Source organism: Thunnus albacares, chromosome 2 (genome assembly GCF_914725855.1).
Source record: "Thunnus albacares chromosome 2, fThuAlb1.1, whole genome shotgun sequence".
NCBI classification, from domain to species: domain Eukaryota; kingdom Metazoa; phylum Chordata; class Actinopteri; order Scombriformes; family Scombridae; genus Thunnus; species Thunnus albacares.
Window position 1 is genome coordinate 26,191,227 of NC_058107.1, and position 13,915 is coordinate 26,205,141.

Genomic DNA, 13,915 nt, shown 5'->3' on the forward strand with positions numbered 1-13,915 from the left:
GTTTCGCTGCAATGCATTATGGTCCTTGTAGTCGCGCTGTGAGTGCAAACCGACGTTTCAGTTGTTGTCAGACAGGACAACATGACCTGGCCGTTGTTGAGACACTCAGACTTTCCCAATAAATTGTGGTGTAATTACTTACATGTTGTAAGTTGTTTTTACATTATGTTGGACCTGCCTTGTTCAAATGAATCTTTAAAATGTTAATGTAGGCCAGGAAAATGTAGTCTACCAGTGTCCCCAAAATGTTTACAAACTTTCAACAATTTAATTTAATAGATTTCCAATAGAGCATGACCATACTGGATTTTTGATGCTAATATACCGATATTTGAGAGTGAAATGTAATTTTTCTCATAAACTCGTGACTAGAGATCTTTTAATTTTGTTTTTTAAGAACTAACTACTTACAACTGAAAAACAAACCCGCCATTGCTCTTTGATCAACAAACTATGCAATGGAGACACTCTCTCTAAATTCCTTTAAACTTATTTGTTATGTTTGCAATGTATTATTACTTATTGGCCAGCATATACAGTACACAGATACATATATATGAGCAATAAGATAATATTGGCCAATATATAGACCTAGACTTTATCAGCCCTGCCAATTTATCTAACTACCTTTAACTTGCAACCACTTTCTGAAACTGAACCCTCCAGGTGTCTAGATGTGCTGCCAGCATGCTTGAAATGAGAACTGTGGAGATGTGGAAACTGACTGAGACATCTTACCCAGTGATGTCACACTGTACTGACACTTCTACATCACCGCAGTCATATGAGAGGTTAAACCACCAGCGGTAAGCAGTTGCTCTTTAACCATAACAATATCTCTTATAAATCATACAGCAAATATATCAATGTGTGTAGTATTTCACAGCAAACTATATATTCCATGATGATGTTTATCAGAGGCCTGCAGTAACAGAGCTACAGTGCTGTTTGTGCCATCGGGCACTAAAAACATCACTCTCTCATGTGCAATCATGACATACTGTTTGATTGTGTATGCTTTGATCATCTGCTTGATTGTGGAAAAATATATTTGTCTACTGCCTTATACTTGCAGTGTTCCTTATGGATTCTATTTAGGCAATTATATTTTGCTTTAAATTATGAAGTCTTTATTTTTGTTGAGGGCTATAAAATGTTGGTCAATATCAGACAGAGGTTTATTTTCAATTCTCAATATTCTAGAGTTGATGAATTATATTCCACAGTTATTTACAGGGTTGTGAATGTTGACCGAGCTCTAATCTTGTCAGAGAATATCTGTAAGCGGCAACATCATATCAGTTTTCCGTGACCGTGACATGAAGGATAGAGAGCAGGTGGGATGTGTTTGAAGTCCTTGCATCAAATCTGAATAACCACTGAGTGTCACTGTTGCTCAATGCACTGGATCCCAGTTTACTTTGACTAGTCTGAAGTGGTTTGACTGGACCGAAATTCATACTCTTGTGATCTGTGCATATAGTAATTGATGCTTTTTGTTTGTTTGTCACTCCCTTTTTACATCTTAGATATAAGCATGTATAGAGATTTTGCATTATTACTGTTTTGGTCACAAAAAACATGACAAATAGTTCTTATTAAATTATCTGAATGGTTGTCATTGTCTCACAAAAGACAAAAACTCCCTCATTGCAATATCACATTTAATAAACACAGAATGAATACAGCATGTACAATTTTATAGATATATTCTACATATAATCAGTTGCCAGCTCGCTTCTAAATATTTGCACTGTATTTCCACAAATTCTGCTCAAGCCTCACTGTAATGGGCGAAATTCTGTTAAATTGGGAGGTGAATAGGGGTTTAGGCTTCAAACCCAATTAAAGCATGTGGAGATAAATAGAACAGACATTCTCCATGAATAATTAAAATGGCTGACATGTCACTGACATTAGGGAACGTTGGCGACATTTATTGTCATGGCAGTTGGATGGCGGTGATGATGAAACTGTTGACTTCTTGTTGAGGAAGTAGGTCACAGCATTATTAAAGTGCTAAATGTGCACTAACTGTGTTAAATATTGCATTGCTTTTCAGGTTTGACACACACGTGCACGACTACTGTCTCACCACTGGTAAAATTTATGTGCACTCGAAGTAAAAAAACTGACAATGCTCTTGTGCACAGGATTGTGCCACACACCCACACACACAAACTATCCATCCTGGTGTAATATTGTCATCCTATCTTGCTTTACTATCTCTGTTTTTCCACCAGTGAATTTGACTTTGAGCATTATTCACAGAAAAAAAAGAAAAGAAATAATCCTTTTCATTCTGGTGTATAAAGGATATTGCTGTTCAGTGTGATATTGAATTCTTTGAGAGCCTCATACTTGCTAGAAATACTAAGATGCAGACACCGCAAAAAAAAAAGAAAAAGAAAGAACTCACTCAAATGACACTGGAAATAACTGTGATAAAGTTCGGCTGAAGGTTTAGTTTCCATTTACAGTGAGCATCATGTATTTTTAGCCTAACTTGGTAAAATATCTGACCATCTCTGCACATGATCCAAGATATATTTGGCAGCATCCAACAAAACCTGCAAGATTGTTAAGCTGGAAAGGAAATGGGCAAAGTCAGCATAGTTTTTAAATAATGACAGTAAAAAATAGACTTTGAATCTACACAGTTCATGTCCAGTCCAAGTCAACTGTTGCTGAGTTTTAGTATGATGCACGTTGTATTTGCCTTTATTGCCAGTATATTTGACATTAAACACTGATACATATCTTTGATTTCTGCTGTCCAACAGCAGTAGCAATACGAAACACTTTTAAAGGAAAACTGGGTGAAAAATAAGTAAAGCTGCTTCTTGATTTTTGATGTTTTTTGATGGTGGTTTTTAAATTTTCATATAATTTCAAGGGAGAGGAAATAATATAATGAAGAAAAATGAAAAATTGAAAGAATGGAATTATTACTATTATTATTATTCACATACTGTTGTAAACATGAGACACAAGAGGGCAGTATTGAAACATATAAAAAAATCAATGGTGGCGAGGCTGCTATATCTGTCAAGGCGCTGCAATTTAACCTCACGGTCTGAACTCACACTTGGCTGCTGCATAATCCTATTGTTACATGTGAGGTAGGCTCTGCATTGCAAATGCAAAAAACAGGCTGGAGAGAAAATACCCCAAACCACTGGTCTGCTCTGCTCAGTTTTAACAATCATGTAGAATTTATTTTCAAATTACGCCAACATAAATCTTGATTATCAAGTTTGGGTCTCGCTCCAGATAACATGAGCTGAGCCCCAGCTGCTTTGGAAGGTTGAATCAATCCTTCCTTATGCATAATCCATGAGTTTTTATTTTTCCCTTGAAATGTGAGTTGTCTCTTTGAAGTGCTTTGTGGTATTATTATACTGTGGTTTGACGAGTAATAATGTTGATGTCTCGTATGAGCTGTAATTACTGGATCTGGAGGTAGGAGGGCAATGCCAAAATGGGCTTGATGTTTCACTGTGGTCATGCTTTGATGTCGCATGGGTTGGTGGGGGGGAGTGGGAGGGGGTGGGGGGTGGGGTTGAGGCTAGGCAGCTTTTTCCACAGGGGGAAAATACCCACGAGTTGCTGAACTTTGTCTGACAGACAGGGACATGTGTAACAAAACCATAATGAAGCATAATGGCAAATAAAACAACTGTTCTTTTCAAGAGACAAGCCGTTTAGCATTTGGCTTCAGTAATCACAAAATGATAAATAGTCTCATCTCAGGGTAATTATGTGTATCCTTTAAACACTCATCAGATGATAAGCTTTCATTTTGGTGAATATGTGTAAAACTGCACAGAGAGGGATAATAGGCTATATTTGCACTCAGTAAACCAAACCAGCTGCACTGCACTGCATGATAATATTGTTTTTGTTAGTGCCACCTCTGGCAGACTCTCTGTGTTTGTAATCCACCCTATCTTTCCCCTCTGTACTACAATTTCAACACTGTCCTTCATTTCTGCTTAATGTGGTGACCTGAGTGAAAGCGTCCTTGGCTGTGAGTGTTGTTGAGTCAACTGGAGGTGTGTTTATGTGTGTGTGTGTGTGTTTTTGGCTGTCAGCATGTGTGATGGCTTGCGTACATCAGTGCATGTATCCATCTGTGCGCGCGTGCACGTGGACATGTGTGCGTCATTGCATGAGGTGCCTGTGAGTGTATCTCCCGTGTGTTTGTGTTGCTCTTGAGCACAGCCTCATCCTGCAGAGGTGACTGTGAAACGATGGGAACAGACAATACCGTCGGAGGAAGAGGGGTTAGCGGGCAGGCGGCAGGATATCCCATCACATTAGAGCTGCTGCTGCGCCCACTTCCTTCAACTTTTCCCCAGCAGCCGGATCCAGGACGAGGTCAGCAGAGGTCAAGTAGGCTCCTCCCTCTGTCATTATCCTTCCATCACCTGCCGTCCTCTCTGTGCTGACAACAGAACTTTCTCTTCTCCCTTCGCCCTTTAGTCCTGACACCAGCTTTAGCTCTTTATGGCCCTCACCCTTTCCCTATTCTCACCATCTGACTCTGCCTTTATGATTTTCCCATCTTTTTCTCTCTCCATCTGTTCCCCAGTTCTCTATTCTTTCTCAGCCTTTTATTTGTCTCTTTTTGCTCTTTTGATTGCCCTGCATCCCTCTAAATTTCCCTCATTTTCTCTCACAGATATAGAGAACTCAGGGGTCCCTCTTTCTGACACCTTTTGTTGAGTCTGCAGCTGATCTCTAGATTGCGACAGAGATACTATGCACTCTGCTTTCAGAGACAGACTGGAGAATGAACCAAATTCTTTCAGGGGAGAATCACTGGTAGGTTTTTAGCAAGAGAGGAGAGGACTAGCTGTGTACTGTGAGTCTTAGAGCGCAGCCTAATGTGTGTCAAAAATACAGCTGAAATCTAGGGCAAGTGGTAATGCAATATAGATGTTATGTCATCATTAATATTTCATGATACACAACAATGTACTGTAACAGAATAATGTATGGGTATTGACTAAAGTGAGCAACAGAGGTGACGATTTGGTGTCTTCATATTCTGTGTCATTCAAATTTAAATGGAAATCTTTCAGCCATCTGAGCAAAACACGACAGCTGCCTCGAATCAGAGCAAACTTCATTCACTTAATTCACTTTTTAAACAGCACATGGTTCAACATTTTAACACGATGGTTCAATATTTCAGCAAGAGTTCTATCTTCATCCAAGTATCCCACTCAAAACTCAATATTGGATCTTAATTATCTGATTTGAAATCTACAAGGTTGTGCGCATGTATTCTTTATAGAGCTCTCCTTGTTCCGAGCACCAAGACACTCATTGACTCACACGCATTTGAGCTGCATTCGCCTAGATGTGTTTTGACTGTGTTTGAGCTCAGGTCTCTTCATCATCAGATTCTTTGCCATCATTCTTTGCCTGGCTGCCTCCTCCTGTCTGAGGATGTGGATTGAACTTGCTTAATGAGGAGGATTTTTTTTAACATGATTTAAACAGAGATCACAGAGCAGACATCCAGAAGACGTCTCTCTCAAGCAACACACACCTGATAACATATCAGATACACAGTGTAGAGACACTGTAGGTTAAAAAAACACTTTCACGGGAAATTATTGTTATTTTTGACATTAAATATCAGTCAAGTAATGAAGGAAATACTTTTTAGTCATGTGTATGATATATAATTTAGATGAATATCATGCTATTTGGTAAGTACAATTTACTGTACCTGACCTCAAATCAAAAATCCCATCACGTTTAAACCACTAAACACTGTATTTTCTTCAACATCATTATCTGTTAATAGTAAAATGTGCAATCCAACATTTAGTGGCTATGGCAGATTGTTACGGCTGTTGAATATACCTGTAATAGGCTCTGGTTGGGCCATTATCCTCCATGATATCTGGTTATTATCCCTGTCTGATTTATGCTGCTTCTGTCAACCCTTACCCATGGTGACCTACATTCACTTTCATCTCACCCATCAATCATTTAGCAGTTCAAAGCCAAGGTCTGTCTGTGGAGGAACGCAAAGAGCTTGATCATAATGGCATTAATTCTCCAGTGACACCATAAAAAAGTAGCCAATAGTATGTTTCTAAACGTGCTTTCACTGTACCACTGTGGATAAAACAGAATACAAACTACAGTACATCAAGAGATAATTAACAGGAAGCAGATCATTTTGACAATTGCCTCCAACGTCCTCTGGAGTTATCTGTTATCAAGGCCTGTAGTGAATGCAAATGTACTTTTTCAAGTTCAAAGTCCAAATGCAATTAAATCTTTTCCCTCCTATACTATTACATGGACCCCCATTCATTCACCCCCAAATAACCACAGTACTGAGACAATTCAATGGAAACATCCCCTGCAGATGTCAAAGATAGTGTAACAGAGTGACTCAGTAGACAAGAATCATAACACAATATGTAGCTCATTGGCTTTTATAAAGCCAAAGTTATTTACACACTGCAAGGGGACAGACAAAAAGAGACAAAGACAGAGATAGACATGCAGACATAATGTGAGTGAGAAGGAAAGACAGAAAGATGCCCCGGACTGAAAAATAGATGAGCACTATGGGTGTGTAAGCGGTGGCTGGATGACTTATTCAGTAGGGACTGTGTGTACATGTCATTAAATCAGCTGCACCCACCCAGGTAGACTTAAACCTGGAGCTCAGGGAAAAGCTCCAGACATTGGGGTCAACGCAGGATCTAGATTTTGGATCTGGAGCAACAGCTGCGATGAAGATGGGAATGATAATATAAAATGTCAGGGGAACATCTGTTTCCACTTTGTATGCCACTGTAGTTCTTCCGATTGATACTGTACTCCGCAGCATCATTTCCTCATAAAATCGATTCCGCCCCACACTTGATATGCATTCATAAGTGCAACAAGTAAAGGTACACTGTACTTCCATGGTGTGTACATAAATACCGTGCTTGCTTACGTAGACAAGACCAAGGAGACAGAGGTAAGCTATGCTTCCTGCAAAGATATGGGATAGAATATAAAATTGGGCAAACTTGTTGACCAAAACCCCCCAAACCCCAACATTTAATCATGCTGTTTCAATGTAGATACAATATTTTCACACTTTCAAATGATGTATACCTTCCATGACTTCCTTGTAGGTGGAAAAATGAATGTTAATTCTCATTTTTCATTTTTCTAACAACTGGAACTGGTAGTCAAACTGGTATCACCTGAAACTGAGTCTTGACTGCCTGATAAAGCGTACTATGTCGCTTGGAAATAGATCAGGGTTATGGATGAAGTTCAGCCCAGGAGCTAGTTGGAATGGGGGCTTGCCTAGTCTATATAGGTGGCCAGGATCAGATGAGATGCAGCAAAGACCGGTCTGGCCTTGGACTAAGGTTTTTTTTTTTTTTTAATTTAGACTGGAGTTGAAATGTGCTGCAATCTGCAGCTCACTTGTGGCAAAAGCTAGCTTTCCACAGTTTGTCCAGCTTCAGGCTACTACTGGGCTGTCCTTGGTTGTGAGAAGAAAGCTTGTAGAAGCAAGGCCAAGAAAAACCCATACGGATGAAACAATTAACAAGCAATTTACAAATCAACACCATCAGGATGGATGCAGTCATAAATAGGTAAGCTATGAGAGAAATGAATGAATGAATAGGTAAAATATTAAGTAAACAAAACAAACAACAACATGGAAAAAAATGTAGAAAAGAGAAAACTAGAGGTAATGTTTCTCAGGGAAATTTAACATATTTATATATCAAATCCAATACCAGGATATTATATATAATAATATATATGATATACATACAAACCACTTGTTATCACGCCATCAAAAGTTCTATACTTAGGTCACATGGTAACATCTTTAGTGAAGGAGGAAAAATGTAGTAAGTGAACCTTGAGTTTCTAATATTTTACCACAGAAAAATAAAAATAAATCCTGAAATATTGCTGTTTGGTTATGTGATGACCGAGGTCTTCCCTTTCCACCTGACAGCTCCATTTGCAACTGACGTCAACAACCTTTTTCCAGCAGCATGACGTCCATTTGTGAGGTAGATGAGGGAAGAGGGCAGGACATAAGCTCATATGCACAAGCACTCAGCCCCCCCCTCCCACCCAACACACACACACTGAGTCTCATCTGAGATTCAAAAGACTATGCTCTCTAACTGTCACTCCTAGTTACAGACCTATCATGCAGAAATGCTGACTTATTCATGGCTTTCATGCAAACCTGGATGCACAGTGGAAACTGAAGCTGGCTGGGGCAAGGCCCAGCAGGCTGGTGTTCGTGTGTGCATGTGTGTGCGCGTGTGTATTTGTGTGTAAGCATGGTCTGTCTTACAGTACTTTGCTTACTGTACCTTACTTAGCCATGCCTTACATCATTTTACCATTACAGGTCACACACACACACACACACACACACACACACACACAAACACACACATACACACAAACACACACAGAGTATATATATATGCTGACGTAGATGTCTCTGGTTTACACTCGCAGCCAATCTCATCTCTAATAAGGCTTTTACGTTTTTGGCAACGGCTGACTATATGTTGATGACAGGATGTGAATACAGTTTTTGTGGGGACTAAGGGAGAATACATTATATCCCTGCATTATATCATCACATTTTCATATTACAGCATGTTCACTGATAGTAGCTAAGAACATGGTTTACAGATGGTTTCGTAATGCCTAGATAGTCAAATAAAGGACTCTTAAACCACTGGTAGTATAACAGCATAAATGCTAGCAGGTTAAACAATAATAAATGATTATACAACATTATAAAATTTGTGACATGAACATCCACACACTCACGGAGGGTTGCCTACTTGTTGCTGATACATGTCAATATTAAGAGGTAAAAACTGTGTTAAGTAGCAGATCTTTATGTAACAGTATGAAAGTTTAGCAGCAAGCAGTCATCTCTGAATACAAATCAGCTACGCAAAACCTTTTGGTAACAGCAGCGCTGCTTCAATGGTAGTGCTGATAGAGGAAAAAAAAAAAGGACTCAGTCGACTAGAATTTTCTTGGAGACCAATTAAAATGTTGTGAAAGTGTTGCTTGCCAGTTGGATGGTGCTAAAAAATGTGAGTGCTCTTGTGACACTGGGAGGATTTTATTTCCTGTAATACTTAATTATCATAACACAAAACCCCTCCAAACTCTCTCTGTGTGTATTATTACTATATGTATGTTTGTGTGTGTGGGTGAAGGATCTTTACAACATTGAATTCATAACTGGGGCATCTGAGTGTCACTTTCTACAGTGTTTCTTATGATACATTCCAAGCTCCACTAATCATTGTGGGTGCTGTATGCATGGATATGTGTGTTTCTGTGTTGAGATGTGTGTATATACACACATACTGTACATGTATATGAGTGCATATTTGAGTGACATCTCCCTGAGATGACTGTCAGTCATCTAATGATCATTATTCAGTTGCTCAAGGGCAACACTATCTCAGTTTATTCTATTTTTTAAAAATATATTCCTGTCTTTATGCTGAAACTGACATTCTATCTTCCAGGATCAGATGAATATTGCTCTTGATTTTTTAGGTGTTTGAAAGCTACTTCACTTGGAGCAGATGACACATCAGATGTACAGTGAACATAAACACACAAGCATGCATGCACGCACAAATGTACTCATGCAGATGGCATATATACAGAGGAATACAGAAATATATGCCTTAGTTTTGTGTACTTTTTACATATTTTAGTCAAGGACAAGACTTGCAACACAAGTATGGCACTATATAGACAGGATGTGGATGGTTTACGTGTATTTCTGCTATATCTGTAATCTGACATCATGATTTTAGTTACCATATAATGTAGCTAATGAAATTTTGATTTGGTTTGGTTAATATAATAGTTCATTCCAAATTGAGATCCATGAACTAATTGTTAAAAAAAACCCCATCCTGCTAAAATTATTAGCAGGAATTAAAAAAACACAGCTATGAATTCTAACTGAATAACTTCCAGACTTCAGTTATATATTAGTTCAATTTTCAGGTTAATTATTTGACAAACCTCAGCTAGAAACAGGCTCAAGGGCTCAAAGGTTTAGGAGTGAAAATATGAAATCATTTCCCTCTCAAGCCTAACATACAACTGAGACACCTAGGCCTCTGAGGAAAATATCAAACTATGAAACACAGTAGTGAACCCATGGTGCCTGTTTGTAAAATTATTTGTGCATATTTTCCTGGGCTCCACATTTTAAAAGCAAATGTTTCTCCTGAGGAAAAGCTGATTTGATTCTGTGTGTCAGTAAACATTTAATGGTGCTTATAAATTGCATATTACTCACTCAAAAGTACCTAATTTTGGAAAGTGTATTAATATATCCAAAACCTTTAGATAGCAATTTCTCACAAACATTTATGGTATGGGATACTTTCACCCTTTAATGCAAGATCACCTTTGAATTCTGAGAGAAAGTGCTACCGTTTTTACAATTTTGTGTATCTCTTGACCTTACAAGTACATTTCAAGTATTAACACACTTACAGTATTCACAATAAGTACTTTATTAATTAATATTAATAATTAATAGAAACATCTGTCTATAATTCATAATTATCTACAATGATAGCAGCAAGTAATTCCAATTGCTCTTGTTATCTTGTGATTGTACAGTTGTTGAGTGAATGTTTTTGTGCCAATACAGTGTTTGTGAATATTAGAGCTTAATTAATATCAGTAGTTTTACTGAAATATGACTAATTTTTCTCTTTGACATTATTTCATAGCGTACTTTGCAACATATTAAAACTCAGCAGATGGATTTCGTTAACTGTCCACCTGCCCAAATTCATCACAAACTGTTGATAAAATGGCCTGGCACTATTCGCAGTGAACAGTCAGACATAGCATTTTTCAACCAAAACAATTAAGTTATAATTCCAAGAAAAGTAATAAGGTAATTCATAATCTGAGTAATAGTAACAGCACTTCTGCTTTAATAGAATATTTTGTTCCCTCTTCCTTTGCTGGAAGTGCTGCAGCCTCATTATACAGTGTACTGGACCTGCACACTGTTTCCGAGAACCCACAGTATCACTTTCAAGCCTGTAGCTGTTTACCAGTGTTAGGCTAGATCCTTATAATCCCCATTTTCCTGTCTGTTTTCAGCATGATCCACAAGTGAATATCAATTATGAGATGACAGACACAGCAGAATACAGCCTATGCTATGAATGCAGATGCAGCTGTCGGGCTCCCAGAAGTCACATATGGAAAGCTTTAGCAATCAGTAGTATGGTAGCCACAAATTCTTGACGTAACTATATGTTTACTCCTCTCCACTTTTCACCCTTTGGGGAAAATGATCATGCTGCAGTGCCCATTTAAGTACTAAGAGGAGAGGTACAAGACAGATTCAGTGATTGGCCTGCAGCAGCACAATGGCAGTTACCACTGTAAATGGTCTTTGTGCCTTTCAGCTGTCTGTATGATCCACAGGTGAGAAGCAGCCATTAGGACTCTGGCAGCAGCAGCAGTGGCAGTTTTAACAAATGATGCTCTTCCAGTGGTCCAGCTGTAAAACACAAAGCTCAGCAGGCTGCAAACAGGCATCCTATCACCTACATCATATAGTCATATAAAGGCACAACAAAACTCCTGTGACTCTGCAGGCTGAGACCTGAACCAGTCCTACAGACACACTACAGGCTGTCTGTGGTTTTTTCATTTCTTAACCAGCATTTTCTAAACCTATTGATGTTTGATTAAGGTGATTATGAGTGCGTATATGTTTGAATTATGTCTCTTTAGGTATAAACATACATGCATATTCAATGATAAGATGAGTACTGCAGTCATGAAATACAACTAAATATGGTATTTACTCAAATATAAGTACAATTTCCATTACCTTATATGTGAATTTACACTTGTATACAACTTCATACATTTATTTGACAGCTGTAGCATACTTACTAATTTGCTGACTCTGATTTTACACACAAAACCTATGATCATATAAAATATAATGCAATTTACAGATTAAGCTACCCAACAGTATGTTCAGTTGTTAAACTTCACTGCAACCAGCTTAGATATTTCTTACATGAGCGTCAGTAACAATGAAACCAAAACAATATAATTACATGTATAACAGTATAAACAGCAAGACTCTGCATGATGTGTACTTTTACTTTTGATATATACAATTAGCTCATAATATGTCTGTACTTTTACTTAAAGAGCCCCTCGAGACATGTTTTAAGACATATAGAAACACTGCTTGGAACAATAATGTATGTCTGACATGGTTTTTCCACATAGATTTTCCACAAATAAGTATAATTACCACTTTAAAATCCTTAAAAAGAAATTCACTCCTTCTCCCTCATTAAAAATTACAGAATCTATTAATATGCAAATATAAGATTAAGAATAAGAGTAAAGATTGAACCAGTGGTTCCCAAACTCTTTGGTTGTAACCCCTTACAAAAAAAAGCAGTTTACATTTGGGGCCCCTTGTCACTTTTCGGATGTTTATTGGTTATTAGCACTTCCACCAAAGAGACATTTCCCCTCTAAACTTCTCAGATTTGAATTGTCATTTAAATAACAAAACAGTTAAAGACCCAAATAAGTACAATTATCCAATATTCCACATAAAAAATTACCGATGAGAGTTAAGTTAAAAAAGAGTCTAACCTTTGTGTAGCAGGACTTCTCTTTTTCCTTCTTTCCAACCCTGCTAATCATCTGACAACCCCACACATTTATCATGTGACCTTTGTGAGGTGGCCTGACCTTCAGGTTGGGAACCACATGACTAAACAACTGAGCTGTCTGGAAAGTACTAAAAACAAGTGTTGCATACATGTTGATGCATCAGTATTAACAATCTAATAATGTAATAGAAAACAATGTATCAGTCACAGGGGCTGTTTTTGTGTAGCACTAGTACTTTCACTTTTGATGATAATACTTCTGTATTTCTACTTAATTTTGCAATGGAATATTTTCACATGAATTCATTGGTAGATTCACTTACGTAAAAGCTCTGAGTAATTCTTCCACTACAGCTGTGGTGTGGCAGTTTTTCATTGACAGGGGAAAAGAGGAGACAAGAGGTGAAATGTTACAGGCACAGGAAATTGCTGCATGTTGTTATAAAGATTTTATTGCTACAAAACTGTCTAGAGGAAGGCGAGTGCAGTTCCTTTAAAATCTTTAAGGCAAGAAGCCAGTTAAATAAGCAGAGGATGACTGTGACACTGGAAAGGTAATGTTTTAGATCAAGTAGCAGGGGTTGGAGAGGACATGCTGCTATACTGTAAGAGCTGCTGTAATCTAGTCAGGAGAATATAAAAGCCTGAGCTGAGTCCATGAAAAGTCACTGGTGCATGCTCTCTGTCTGTCCCAGTCCGGGATGTGATGGTTGCTCCATTTCAACCACTTCTTCTCCACACACAGAGTCCTAATGCACCTGGGACGACTTTAGCAAGATAAGTGAGATAAGCTCTGACACGAGCATATTTCCAGAGTTCAAACTAACTGGTGTGTATCTTGACATTATTGAGCTGGAATTATATCCTGCCCGCCTCCCACACTTTGCAACACTTCCACTTCAAAGTGTGTGTGAGAGAGTTTTAGAGAGCAAGAGAGATAAAGAGACAGATTAAAGAATATAAAGATGGAGAGGCTGTGTGAAATACAGAAAGGTTATATGTAGTTTGTTGTGGTTAGAGGCTTGTAGCATTTGCATGACTATTGATGTTATCACAAAATGTTTTCCTCAATCGGTGTTGTGTACAGTATCTATAATGATTCACCTGTGTGAACAGCACATACAGTATAAACCTGCACTCTCTCTTAGGATGTTACTGAACTCGAACAAGCCTGCCAA